The sequence below is a fragment of the Rhinolophus sinicus genome, linkage group LG10, assembly GCF_036562045.2.
Source record: "Rhinolophus sinicus isolate RSC01 linkage group LG10, ASM3656204v1, whole genome shotgun sequence".
Taxonomy (NCBI): domain Eukaryota; kingdom Metazoa; phylum Chordata; class Mammalia; order Chiroptera; family Rhinolophidae; genus Rhinolophus; species Rhinolophus sinicus.
In genome coordinates this window covers 86,316,144-86,330,658 of record NC_133759.1, presented here as the reverse complement: position 1 = coordinate 86,330,658, position 14,515 = coordinate 86,316,144, and the positions used below count along the sequence as shown (strand labels likewise).

General features: G+C 37.4%; 1 long non-coding RNA gene across 1 annotated transcript in view; it reads right to left on the bottom strand.

Annotated features, from left to right (window-relative positions):
* Positions 1-14,515, bottom strand: part of LOC141567123 (uncharacterized) — a 71,861-nt gene that overhangs the window by 9,910 nt on the left and 47,436 nt on the right. The window contains exon 4 of the long non-coding RNA XR_012489517.1: positions 1,556-1,612. This is a non-coding gene — a long non-coding RNA (uncharacterized LOC141567123). The remainder of the gene's footprint in view (positions 1-1,555; positions 1,613-14,515) is intronic.

Genomic DNA, 14,515 nt, shown 5'->3' with positions numbered 1-14,515 from the left:
TAGGGTGTTTAGCAACACCCCTGGCCTCTACCCATTACATGCAAGTAGCACCCACCCCCACCTCGCAAGAACCAAAACTGTTTTCAGAAATTGCTAAATATCTCCTGGGGAGGGGCAAATTCCCATCCCCAATCTTGAAAACCACTATTTTAACAATCATGGCGGATACATTTTGGGGTATCTTTCCAGCTTTGAGTCAATGACCCCTTTCTCCTAGCAGTGCTTCTCCTTATCCCATGCTTGTCTGTTGTGACCTGGAGCCTGTGGGCTTGGTAGGTTAGACCTCTGACTCAACCCAGCTTAGGCCTCTCAGCTTCTCTCTTCTGGGAATTGGAAACTAGGACTAGGAGACTGACTACCACATGGCTTCTTTGTGGGGACAAAATTTTAATGCAAATTTAGAAGGTCTGAGTGGATGTAATGGTAGCATGGAGACCAGGAAGCAGCGACACCCTACAGCAGAGATAAGGAGGAAATAGACTACAGAGAAACACGGAGGAAGAGGCAGAGAGAAGTCAGCTGGTTCTAGCCCTTTCCAGTTCTAGTACTCCCTAAGGATAGGCTTTGCCTTGGGGGGTTTAAGGCATTCCTGTACACTTATAACTTATTCCGTTTTTGTGCTGGGGCTGGGTGGTTTTGTTTTTGTTTGTTTTTTTGTTACTGGCCCATGAAGTCTACCTGGTACATTTTCTGTGGCCTGGAACTAAAATCATACCAGAAAATATCAGGGATCTAAGCAGTTGGAGGTGCAGTTTGTAACCCTCAAAGCAGCTCCACCCACCTTGGCATCTTGTGTTCCTTTCTCCTTTCTCTACCGAATGGCTTCCTCACCCTCTCTGTCAGAATGTTTCTTCTCTTAACCTTGGCTTATATGCACCACCTGGCGTGCCATAGCCTCAACTCAACTTCTTGCTGTTCGTTTACCATCACCTTGACTGCTAACAAGCAAACCCAGGCCGGGTTTCCTGGCTCAGATTTCTGAGCAAGTGAGTCTGATTGGCTCGTGTGGCAAACACTACTGGTGGCCCATCCAACATCCATCCCTCCCAATCAGTTTGTTCAAGTGAACAACCCCAGGAGGAATCAAAATTGGTTTGTAAGGGCAATGAGATGTAAGAGGATCTTCTTGGGGGGCTTCTGGGAAAGAGTTCTATCCTGGCTACAAGAGAGCAAAGTCTGAGAAGGAGCTAGCCGTCCTCTTCCGGCCTGCTTTGGATGTGTCATGTGAGGACATGATACATGAAGCCCTGGTGGCCATTTTGCAAGCATGAAGTAAAGCCAAGAGAACTACAGAGAAACTGACAGAAGAGGGCTGCAACGTCCTTGAGCTGATGAATTAACTAACCCTGAAGCCATTTACCTTTCGACTTCTTGTTACATGAGATAATTAGGTATCCTTACAGTTTAGGCTACTTTGACTCAGGTATCCTGTTACTTGAAGCCAAAAGGATCCTGATCGATATAGTATAGCTCATCTTTTCAGGCCAGGTCACCCAGGTCCTAGGTCACTAGCTGGCCACCCGGCAGATTGATTGTCTTGGGGCCATGCACCTACCTCCAGTCCATGTATTCATGCCTCGCCCCCAAACTTGTATTATGAAAATTTTTAAACCTACAGAAAAGGTGAGAAAACAATGCAATGAACACTCAAATATCCTTCACTTAGATTCACCAGTTGTCGCCATTTAGCTACACGTGTTCAGTGTACATGTTTCCATATATATGGAGGGGATTTTTTGACTGAATCATTTGAAAGTAAGTTAGAGACTTTACGAAGCTTCACTCCAAAGTACTTCAGCATTTATCTCTTAAGAAACAGACATTCTCCTATGTAACTAAATTGTCATTATAACAGGTTTAATATTGATTATATTATCTAGTATAAAAATCTTGTTTAATTTCTTTAATTTTGCCAGTAATGCCCTTTGGAGATTGATTGATTGATTGATTTGGCTTGTTTTGCCTTATTTTTGTCTTTGTTTTTCTTCTTATCCAGGATTCATCAAGAATCACATGCTGTTTTAAGGGTCACCTCTCAATAGTCTCCTTTATTCTAAAACCATTCTTCTGTCTTTTTTTTTTTTTTTTTTTCGTCTTTCCTGTCATTGACCAGTTCTTTCATAGAATGCCCCTAAATTTGGATTGTCTGGTTATTTCTTCAGAATTAGATTTAGTTAAAGATTTTTAGCAAATACTCTATCAGGGTGATGTTGGGTCTTTCTCAACTTATCACAAGAGGCACCTGATGCCATTGTGTCCTGTTATTGGTCATGCTAAGTTTAATCAGCTGATTAAGGTGTAGTCTGCTAGAATTCTCCATTGTAAAGACATTTTTCCTGTGCATAATTAATAAGCAATTACCATCCATGGGATGGTACTTTGAAAATATGGGAATATCTTGTTCCCCAACAACTTTTATTCAATGTTTTAGCCTTCATTAATAAACCTTGCCTGAATCAACTATCATAGTAGTGATTACAAAACTCACAATTTTTCTAATTCCATCATTTCTTCTATATTTATTATCTGGCACTCTAATTTTTTAAGAAAAAGAGCTCCCTCTTCCCTCACACTCATTTTAAACTTTTAAAAATTTTCTTGAGTATCATTATGAACTCAGATTATTTATTACCACCAATTTTCTTTTTGATTTTCAATTTGTCCCAAATTTGGCCCTGTCCAGCAGGTCTCTGTGTCTTTTTGATATATTCCCATCAGTGTTTGAACATTTCTTTGCTCTCTAGCAGAGGAAGTTCCAAGCTCATCTTGTACTTTGTACCTTGATCCAGACCTGGAATCGGCCATTTTTCCAAGGATACCTGGTTCCTTTTCATGGAAATTAGTTCTTAGTAACCAAGAACTGGGTGGTGCTCATTACTACTGGGCTGTCATTGCTTCCAAGCCCTTTCAGTGGACAGAGCCAGGAGGTGTATTTTATTTTAAATCATGACTTTATCTTGATTCTCCCAACTCCAATCTAACATCACAGGGTTCTTCCTCTTTTATTCCCAGTCCATATTTTTATCTCCTTTCTCCCACAGTGAGAACCCTGGTTTTCACCAACATCAATACATTTTACTCATTTGCTCCTCCTTACAATATAACTAATACTGTAAGAATTACTACACCAATACCACTACCAACAACAAACGTCTTAATAAAATTCAAGATTGTTTGCTGCTTTTTTTTAATCCTTAGAATATAGCCTACTAAAGGTAAAGGTTATTTTAAAAACCTTTAAACCTTGAAATAGGTTCATTTTTTTTTTTCTCTTTATATTCAATGTTAAGGTTTTCCTACCCTTGCTGGTTTATTTGTTTTCTTTGTGGGCTTTTAAAATTTATTTTTTAAATTATAATATGTATATATTATCATATTATACATAGTAGTATAATTATATATAATATGCTATACTTTATTATTTAACTTATAATTATGTGACATAATATATATTGTGCTGTGTAATTTTAATTATATATTATATAACTACATTATTATATAATTATGATATAAACTGTAATTTATAATTTAATCTATAATTAACCCTTTTTCAGTATAAAGTGAAATTAGTTTCAACGAATGTATATACAGTGGTATAACCACCAATACAATCAATCTATAGAATGTCGGCATCACTCCTAAAAGATCCCTTGTGCCACTCTATAGTCAATGACCTCCCCTCACCCCCAGCAATCCTGGTCTGATTTCTGTCCCTATAGTTTTCCCTTTAAGTGAAAGTCATATAAATAGAACCATACAATATGTAACCTTTTGTACCAGACTTCTTTCACTTAACATAATGCTCTTGTGATTCAGTCATGTCATTGCACATATCAGCGAGTTGTTACTTTTTGTTGCTGAGTTGTACTCCATTTAACACAATGAAAAGGTGAATTTATTCAAGAACCTCTGGGATCAGGAGCCCATTGCTGACACAGAGCAGCCATATCACTAACATCCGCACTGGTGACTAACCCCATTCAGGCCACCAGAAATGCTTCTCCACATCCCTGCCTTCTGTTCTGGAAATAAAAGATGACTTGATCCAAATGTGATGAAGAATCATGAGTTGTCCTGCTGCCAATATCATGGAAAGGCACTGCTTAGGAGTACAAGAAGAATTTCTACAGTGGAAGGATTTAGGTAAGAGAAAAGACAAATTAATTAACTTGTCAAACCCTTCCTCTCAGATGTCATGAATGCTATAGATTCTTGCATAATGAAGTATCATTTCCCAGGAGTGCTGAGTATCTATTTTCTTGCTTTCTTTCAGCTCCAGTTTGTAGACCTACAAGTATTCACAAAATACTGCAGTATCTGCAATCGTTACACATGACAGTCAAAGATGATTTTGCCATATTAAACAATATTATTTTAAAACCTTTCTTATACATAGTCTAGATATAGCATGTTTGAAGCATGAAGCATAATACCAATTTTTGCATTAGCAAAGATTGGACACTGAATGTAAGAATTGCAAATAATTTTGTGTATGGAAATATTTTATAAGATATAATTACATGTAAAGACTAAATAACTCAGCTTTGTTTTAACATTTTTAAATTTTTAATTATTATTTCTATTTTGCTCCTTAATTTTAATAGATACTTTGGATATTTTAGAAGAAAAATAACTTTCTGAGACCATCTAGGAAAAATTATTTTCATTTTTCAATATTTTCACATTTACTTCAATTACATTTTTGTGAAGTATATGCAAACTTGGAAGCTTTGGAATATGGTTACATTTTAATTCTGTAGAACACTGAGAATGAAAACAAGATGAGAATGGAGTAGAACCACAAAATATTAAAATTGAGCTCAGCAAAGTAAGGACTGCAAAGAAAGAAGTAGAACATACCAACAGGTAGTCTGCTTCAATTTTTTTAATTGCAGAAAGTAAGCAGACTTCTGCTAAACATGACTGGCATATGATTCACAAACAGGCATTAAAATTCTTTATGTAATGAAGATTTAGTTACTGAGCAAAATAATGAAAATAAGGAACAAAAGTAGTCTTAGCAAATCCACAACTTGAACAGGTCAGATGAAACACTGGTAACTTTATGTTCTTTACTGAAAAAACAATTTTTCCTGATAAAAAGAAGACAATGAAAAAGAATTTTTTTATATAAAATTCTCAGCTCTGAAGAAATAAATGCAATTCTGGCCTGCAGTTAAAAGATAAAGAAATTGCAAGAAAATTAGCAAAGTGGATAAGAAAGATGAAAATTTTGGATCTTTACTGTTTGGTGGAAAGTGATCCTGGAAAAAGTCTATTATACTCTTCTGAAATCATAAGAATGCTTCCATAGAAACATAACTTGATCCAAAGTATTGGTTAGGAATTTTCCTTTGGATAGATATGGCAGAAACTTGTAATAGATCATATTAAAATGTTTTTCAAGCTGAGAAAGAAATTTTAGCAACTTTTTAAATACTTTAACTTGAAAGACAAAGTCTTTTGTTATTATTATTACATATTTCACAGCCATATGTAAATACTAGAGCTGAAAAAAAAAAAGCCTGAGACAACAGCAAATGATCAATAGTAATCACCAAATAAACCAGTAAACAAATAAGTACAGATATAAAATATCACTGTGATATTTTTAATGGAATAGTAATAGATGTTCCATATTTAGCCAAGCTCCAAATGGCCAAGCATTTAAGATAGATAAAAACTAATTTTAAAAATCATATAAAAATAGAGAATTCAAAATAGTTTTAAAAGCGTGAGAAGAAATTACATATAAATTTTAAAAATTAATAACTAATTTAACTAGATTATATTAGGGCAAATCTTATTGAACAATTGACATTTATCATATTGTTGAATTATCAGAAGATAAAAATTGAGGATGTCACAATTAATGAATATTTTATTGGTTTTATACCCATTGTAAAAAGTTGAACTATAAAAATAACCTTGAATTTAGGCATTGATTTAAAAGAAAAATGAGTGCAAGCTAATGATAATGGCAGTTGGTAAGGAAGAAGCATTTTTTGTGAGCCATATATAATGCATCGTTTGAAGTTCTTATTAAGAGACACGCTTTCAACAGTGCCAATAAGTGATGGCATCTTTGGAACAATTCAGTGATTACATAGGATATTTTCTGTATCGGCCCAAAGATGAAACATCTTGATAAAAATCATGTCATATATGTCACTACAACCACTTTTGGAAACGCAAAAGGAATGCTGAGTAAGTTCCATGAAAGCAGAAAAAGTTAACTTACACAAGATAACAAGATGCACTAGAATTGTACACAAAATAAAAGATGAATCTTAAGTAAAGAGAATCGTGATCTTTGATAGAAAATTATTTTTGAATTTGCACTATCCTCAGTTATCTGGTATGAACCATTGCTTTCTGGTAATAATGTTAGCCAAAGTTTGCAGAAACTCCAAAAACTAAAACTGATAGGAGTGTGGCTATTTGCCTTTTATTCTAAATTAATTCTAAATTAAAATAAACTAGATGTGAAGTATGTAATACATGTGACATTCCTGTTAAATACAAGAAAACCAGACCAAGTAAATAGAAATGTTTGCATCATGATAAAACGGAATATTCACACACAAATAATCACCAAATTAATTTCTATTGAGTCTACTTTGGGGTTACTATAGATCAAGGAATAGTTAAAGAGAGATTTGAATAAGTCACAGAACATATTGTCATTTTTTGGTCTTATAATATTCCAGCCTTAAAATTTTTGAAAAAAAGAACTTAAATATTTTATGGATCTAGATAGTTCTTTCAGAGAACATGAAAATTGCAATGTGATAGTGATTTATATGATAAAATTAGACTATTTTATATTTTCTATGATAATAATTTACAGAAGACCCCATCATACTATTCGAACTTTATATGCAAAAGCCATTGTTGATTTCTGAATGTAAATGGTACTACAATAACTTTATTAACAATTTCAGTTGCTACTGGCTGGCTAAACAGCAAGTTTTCTCAATATTAAAATTAATTTAAAAATAAAAATACAATGACTTAAGAAAAGTTGACCAATTTGGCACTATAATCATTAGAACTCAAAAATCCTGATTATAACAACATAATTAGTAATTTTGCATTTAAAAAGATAAGAAAAAATAAATCTTATGTAATAAATATGTCATAACGTATGAATGATATATGCCTTTGTCATTACTCATCTAAACATCAGTCAAACAGCAGAACTCCCAGGTATGTGCAAAATATTAAAGATCGGTCAATTTAAAGTTTGCTGATATTCAATCATATGAAAACTTGTTGATTCCATGTTAAGTGTTATTAGCACAATAAAATGAATTTTTTTAAAGGACAATAAGAGGCCAGTATTCAATTTTGTTTCAAAGGTAGAAGGACAGAATATATTTTATTATATAATAAAACTTTTCAATATTTGATATAAGTGTCTCCATTTATATTTTTGAATCAAGCCGACAAATTTAGGGGTGGGCCTGACTGAGAATATGCTAATGTTATAATAAATGCCATTATTTATTAAGTGCTTGTTATATGCTAGGCACTGAGCTAGGTACTTTTTATACAGTAGTTCACAACACCTCTATGAGGTAAATATTCTAATCTCATTTTGCAGCTAGGAAAACTGAGGCTTAGAGGGAGGGGTTAAGTCACTCACCCAAACACAGTCAAAGCTGACTTAAATGCATCGTGCTCTGGGACTAGCTGTTAAGGGCTGCCAGGGCACTAGGAAATGGGCTTTATAAAATGCAAGGCCTCTTCTGGGAAATATCTGTCCTCCTCCAATTCATGCTGCTTGAAATTCCACCATTGTGCACTAATTCCTTTTAGTTTTAAAGCTTTTTTAGTTTCCAAAAGAAACCAAAGAAAATGTAAATACCTCCAGGGATATAAGCAGGTGAAGCCACCATTATTTCTCATATTTTTTCCACCAAAGTAACCCATCAGACCCAGAGTGAATTCTTTTCTTGTTTTTCAGTTTTTATTGGGGAACAGTGTGTTTTTCCAGGACCCATCAGCTCCAAGTCAAGTCGTTGTTTTTGATCTAGTTGTGGAGGGTGCAGCTCACTGGCCCATGTGGGAATCAAACCGGCAACCTTGGTGCTATGAGCACTGCGCTCTAACCAACTGAGCCAACCGGCAGCCCCCCAAGAGTGAATTCTTAACCCTTAGAAGTCTGAGGGCTCAGCCCCAAAGATTCTCATCAATTTTTCTCAAGTCTTGTGCTGTCTCTTTAAAATCGTGCACATGTTTTTCTCCATACTATATATATTTTTAATATAAAAGTGTTTTCCCTGCTGATCGTCAAATAAAAAATGATATTTCAGAAGAGATTCCAATATGTTCCTCTTAGAGTTCAAGGACTTAAGAGTTTAAGAACTTAGAGTTCAAGGTCTGGTTCTCTGGTTTGAAAGGTCTGGTCCTCTGATTTGAAAGGCAGAGCCTTAAACTGCTATTAGTGGCCACTTTGGTGAGGTTTACTTGACGTTCAGGTGATATCAAGGCCCTGCAGAAAAAGGGGCAGTTGAATTAACTACTTCCCAATTTAGTTCCGTATCTACCCTGTTTGTCCTTTCTTTTCCTCCTCTTCCTTGGTCATTTCAAAGTCTACCTCTGACTGTTTCAAAGGGAGGTCAGCTCCCTGTCATAATAAGTTCGAAGCAGACTGGACAACTGCTTGGTTGAAGAGCTACGAGGAGTAGGGTATCAAGTAGTGCATGGAGGAAACTTTCAAATGTGGTGGCCCATGATCCTGAATTTCCTAAGTCCTCTACAGCAGTGATATCAAGGAAAGTTTACTCTATTCAGTAAATATTTTTTCAGCACTTTCTAAGTGCCAGATACTACACCAGGCCGTGGTGGACAGGACAGTCTTCTTGAAACTCAATTTGGTAGGGAGAGATATAAACAAGCAGGTACAATATAACCTAAGGGCTCTCTCAGGAAAAGCACAGAAGTTATGGAAGCTCAGAGAAGGGTCATCAAGCCTGGAAGAGTGGAGATGGAACGTGGTAGGCTTCCAGGAAGAGATGACATCTAAACTGAGGTTTCAGGAACAGGTAGAGGTTTGCCAACGTCCTTCTGAAAGCTCCTGTAATTGGGTTCGATTTCAGCTAGTTTCAGGTCCCTTCCTCTGCCCTGCTTTTTTGTTTTTTGTTGGTTTTTTTTGTATATACTGCAATTTTATTTCAATCGCACAAATGAAGTTAGCGTGTAGGAAATTTAAATGAAACAGTACAGTAAAAATAGTAGAGAACGAAAAATTTGAAAAAGGAAGTATACCTTAAAGCATGAGAATTCAACATTCATTAGTTTCATCTTCAGTTTTGATTGACACTTGATGCTTACAAATTTCGAAACAAACTTTGAAATCAGGATCACTATTCTGAAGAGATTTCGGCACCAGCAGTAAGATTTCTGTGTCTCCCCAAAAATAAGACCCAGCAGGACCATCAGCTTTAATGCATCTTTTGGAGCAAAAATTAATATAAGACTCGGTATTATATTATATTATATTATATTATATTATATTATATTATATTATATTATATTATATTATATTATACCTGGTCTTACGTTATAGTAAAATAAGACCGGGCCTTATATTAATTTTTTGCTCCAAGAGACGCATTAGAGCTGATGGTCTGGCTAGGTCTTCTTTTCGGGGAAACACGGTTGTACCCTGCTACTTTTTTGTTCACCCATTCAACTTGTCAACTTAGGACAGTTAGAGACCAAGTGCTGACTTTATTATCAGCTATAACCATGCAAGTGTAGAGAGAATAAGTGGTCCACCCCATTTTACAAAACTACACCAGACAGGGTGACCAGACTCCAAGATTTTGGCTTTGAAGTTACTGGGCAGATCCTAAACTCACTTTAGATATTCATAGCTGTTAATTTTAACCAAGAGTTACTGCAGGGGAGAGTCATGCTGCATTTGCCTTCTGGGCTGTGAGCACAAAGGAAAGAAAATATTATTAGGGGAAGAAGCAGACTCCTCACAGTAGCGTGTTTTTTGGTCATCATGCAGCAGACAGCAGAGCCAATAATCCAGTCTGCAAAATCGCCAGCTAATAAAACCAAAACCCTTTGAAGTGGCTAATGAATACACTCTTTTTAACTTACTCGGATCTCATCACTGAGAGCTGTGCAGTTGCTCCTGGGCAGAAGTTTCACTAATGTAGGGATGTTGACTGGCCACTGCATCAAATATTTATTAAGTCACAGATGGGAATCTACAAAGAGTTTGCAGAGAGGTTTAGTGTCTTTCTTTGGTTCTAGAGGAAGCGCGTCAGCACTGCAAAATGCAAGTCCACACATGCCCACCTTTAAGCTCATGCGTATGGTTGCTGATCCATTTTAAGCGGGTTAAATGGAGCCCAATTTAAGGAAATCCCTTTTTTCCCCTTAAAGCAAAAGTAGTACATTGTCACTAGTGACCTTTTTAGAAAGTACCTCCACACTGAAGAAGAAAGAGAACTCACCCATAATTTCACCATCCAGTGTATTCTACCAGTCTTTTAAATAAAAATTAAATCATACTGTATCCCGTGTTCTTTATGTTTCACTGTTTTGCCTTTCTCATTTAATACTAGATTCTTAACATCTTCACACAACATGGAGTGTTTTTCTTTTGCTTTTCTCGTTTAATACTAGATTCTTAACATCTTTACACCACATGGAGTGTTTTTCTGCAGCATATTTTTATGTATTTGCACAGTGTTCTACTGTATCAATGTGCCATGATTTACCCAACCAATCTCGTGGAGATTTAAGTTGTATCTAGTTTTTCACTATTACAAGTGATGTTTTTCATGAGCATCCTTATGGTTATTTGTGCCCAGTTAAGGTATTTCCTCAGGAAAATGAGTGGAAAAGGAATTGTTAGGTCAAAGAGTTAGCTAGTCTGATAATACCAGTTTACATTTGCATCATCAGAGGCAGGACACCATGGGGTTGTCATCTTTAATGGGCTGTCAGCTCTCTCACCTCAAGTGAGATGGTCTAAGAGGTCACTGAGAGCGACACATCGGTCTAGGAGTTTGGGGGTTGGTTGGTTTGTATATTTCTTTGTTTTTGTAACAGCCTCCTTGAAACTTGAACTTTTTTCCTCTTTAATTTAACAGCTATCTCATTTCACTAATCTCCCATCTTTATTTAGTTACACTGGACAGAAAGAAGGATCTCTTCAATGATAAACAGCAGTGCCTGGGTTCAATAAGGATTTATGGCTTGCTGTTTTGCATTGCTAGTAACCACAATTATAATGCTGGGTCTATCAATACCTTTTTCCTCTAACAATAGACGGCAAGCTGTTTCCTGAAATTGAAGTCTCCTAGAACGGAGGTTCAGTGATATATTGAAAAAAATAGAGGAGGGGGTTGCTAACATAAGATTACCAGCTTTTTGTTGTGCCACCTAAAGATACTGGAACAACCACAAAACAATAAACAATGGCCATCTACTTCCATCAAGTAATCGCTAAAGAATGAGCATTTTAACACATTCATACGGAAAAAAAAAGGTAATTCCAGAATAAAGTGTATTCTTACCAAGAAAGAACAACTGGCATTCTTGCACTGACATACAACGGTCCTTATTTTTCTTTTCACAGAGAATTTGGGAACGACATTGTGGATTGCCATCAGTCTGTGGACCCTGACTTGAGAACCACTGTCCTACAGGTTCATGACCATCTGTTCTACGTGCAGCAGGATCTGACCTAGTCTTTGTCCACCCTCAACAAGACAGAAAAAGAGGAACTTTCTACTTCTTCCAGGGGTCTCTTCCTACTTGCTTGGTCTACACAGTGCTCCCAGGTTACAGTAATTTGAGTACTGTTTTCATGATTTCCACATACCTACAAGCCACTTAGACTATTATTTATTTAGTTTTTGTTCTAAATCAACATTTTTTATTTCAAAAATAAATGTATGTCAAAGGGAAATGTAATATCTCAACCATAAGGGAAAAAAAAACGATATCGCTTACCATAAATAAAGCAAACCAATGTTATTAGATTCTAGATCTAGTTTACCTGCCAAAGGTTGTGAGATTGAGTCCTGCATCCTGCACGGTCTTGGGAGAGAGAGAAGGTGAGGGAGAGAGAGAAAGAGAGAGACAGAGAGAAGTGAAAGGTGTTAAAAGAGATATTAGCACGGATGTGAGACTTAGCCTTTGACAGAACTAGAAGGATTGAAGGAGAACTGAAATGGAAATAAACTTCTCGCTCTGTGAGATCGTGTATTTTGATGCTCTATCCATGTGCTACTGCTGAGGTCCCACAAGTTGGAAAGTACCAGTAAAGAGGAAAGAGACCTGAACTTGGTTTTGGGCCCTAGGTTGGCTACTTGCTGATTATAAATCCTCAGGCAAATCACTTCGCGTCTTCTGAAAACAGCTTCTCCAGCTGTCCAATGAGGTGATGACCATCACTAATAGGGATATTGTAAGGAATAAATGAGAACGGTTAAAGCATTTCATAATCTCTAAAATGCCATACATGTCTTGACGGCATCTGCTCATTTGTGGGGGTATTTTTATTTATGAGTATTTATGAGTATTAGATTTTTTCTCCAGGGGCCCAGATGTTCCAGGCCAAACATCTCACTACAGCTTAAAATAAATAAGTGGATTAAAGCCTTTTAAAATGAATTACTGGATCCCATATCACATGGGAGAGGTCCTAACAGGCCTGAACTAAGCATTCTTAAGAATTCTAATTATTTGATCAATGGCTGTAAAAAGCAGGAGGACAGGAACCATATCTGGTTCATTCACGTCTCTGTCCCTTGCAGCTAATTCAGTGTCTGGCACGTTAGAGATGACCCATAAGTGTGGAGTGACTAAATGAATGAGTGAATGAATGAATGAATAGCTAAATGAATGAAACGGCATCCCTACATTAGACGCTGGTCTTGGTAGTCGATATCTGTGGCTTTTTGCCAACCAGTACTGTATTAATCATGTTTTCAATTTTTCTATTTTTTATGATGCTTTGACATCTTGGGCCTTGTGGACCTGGAGAGGGACTGCTTCTCCCAGGGGTAGCTAATTCCTAGAAATAGCAAACAACTTGCCTGTGCATACTCTTTTAATATGCAAACCAATCAATCTGCAGTCTCTACTCCCCATCCCCCTCCTTTCCTCAGACTCCTACAGTCCCAGACACTCTCCCCCTGCACTAAATCACCCCAGGCCCATGTCAGGCAACTAGGGACCACCCTTGTAGCCCAGAAACCACTGAAAGTATTCAAACTATCCAATCCTAAACCTGCAGCTATTTACCCTTCCGGTTGGAAGGGGCTAGGCAAGATTCCTTCCCCTGGAAACCACAATAAAGGCTTCTGCCCATGCTTTTTCCTCCTGTCTCCTGGCGCTTCCCCTATGTGGTCCCATGCAGTGGGGGCATGCCCCCTCCTCTTGGGAATTGTGGGTAACAAACTATCTTTTGAATGGCAATCACATCCTGATGCGTTGGTCCAGCCAGACCTGAAAAAAAACACTAAATCCCAGGTACATTTTAAAATATTATCAACCCTGAGAACCCACCCCAACTCCAATCTCAGTTCACGATTACAGGGGAGTTGTTCTCACCTCCAGCTCAGGGAGGAGTATACAGCTCAGGTTTAAGCCAATCAACTTACAATGTTATGATTGGCTCAGTGATGGACACATGACCACGTTAAAGTTGCAATGAGTCTTTTGCTGGGATAAATACTCTTGATTTTTTTCCTGCTGCATTAGAAACTGGGAAAGTTTTGGGTCTGGAGCTATGCAGCCATTCTGCTAGCTAGAAGCAAAAAGCCTGTCTGAAATGGAGCCAACCAGAGAAAGCAATGCCAAGAGATAGAGGGAGAGAAATCAGTTGCTGATGGCATCATTTGAATCAACCCTACCTCCTCCTGGACTTCCCAGTTACCTGTGTTTACGACAGTATAGATTGGGTTTTCTATACAGACAAATAAAAGAATCCCAACCTACACAGTCTTCTTTCCCCTTTACTTGATACCAAAACCATATTTGGAAAACTTGGAAGCTGCAATTTGAATCAATTCCGTTCCATACTTAGTGTGGGCCAGGCACTGCACTGGGCTCTAGTGATTCAACATCTAATAAGACCCTAGAAGGCCTTCAGTTTATCTGGGAAGACAGACCTGCCAACAACCAGGAGAAAGTGGAATAAGAGCTTTCATAGAGGTTCAAGCAAAGGCCGTGGGGGCAGGGAAGAAGCATCACATCTGCCTGGAGGTCCCCCCTCTTCGGCCCGGTAATGGTCGCAGCCCTCCTTCAGCCAGGTCCTGCAGGGGAACTCTCCCACTTCCAGGAGCATCAACTGTATCGAATGCTCACATCTATTGCGGACGTCCTGCGTCGCTGTACCCATGCTCATTTCCTTCTCTCAGCTCCTTTATAGCACAGATATTATCCCCATCTAAGAGACGAAGAGTCCTCTATTCTGAGGCTGAGCTGGTGCAAACAACCCTACTCAACTCGGTGGTAGAACCTGAACTCCAGGGTC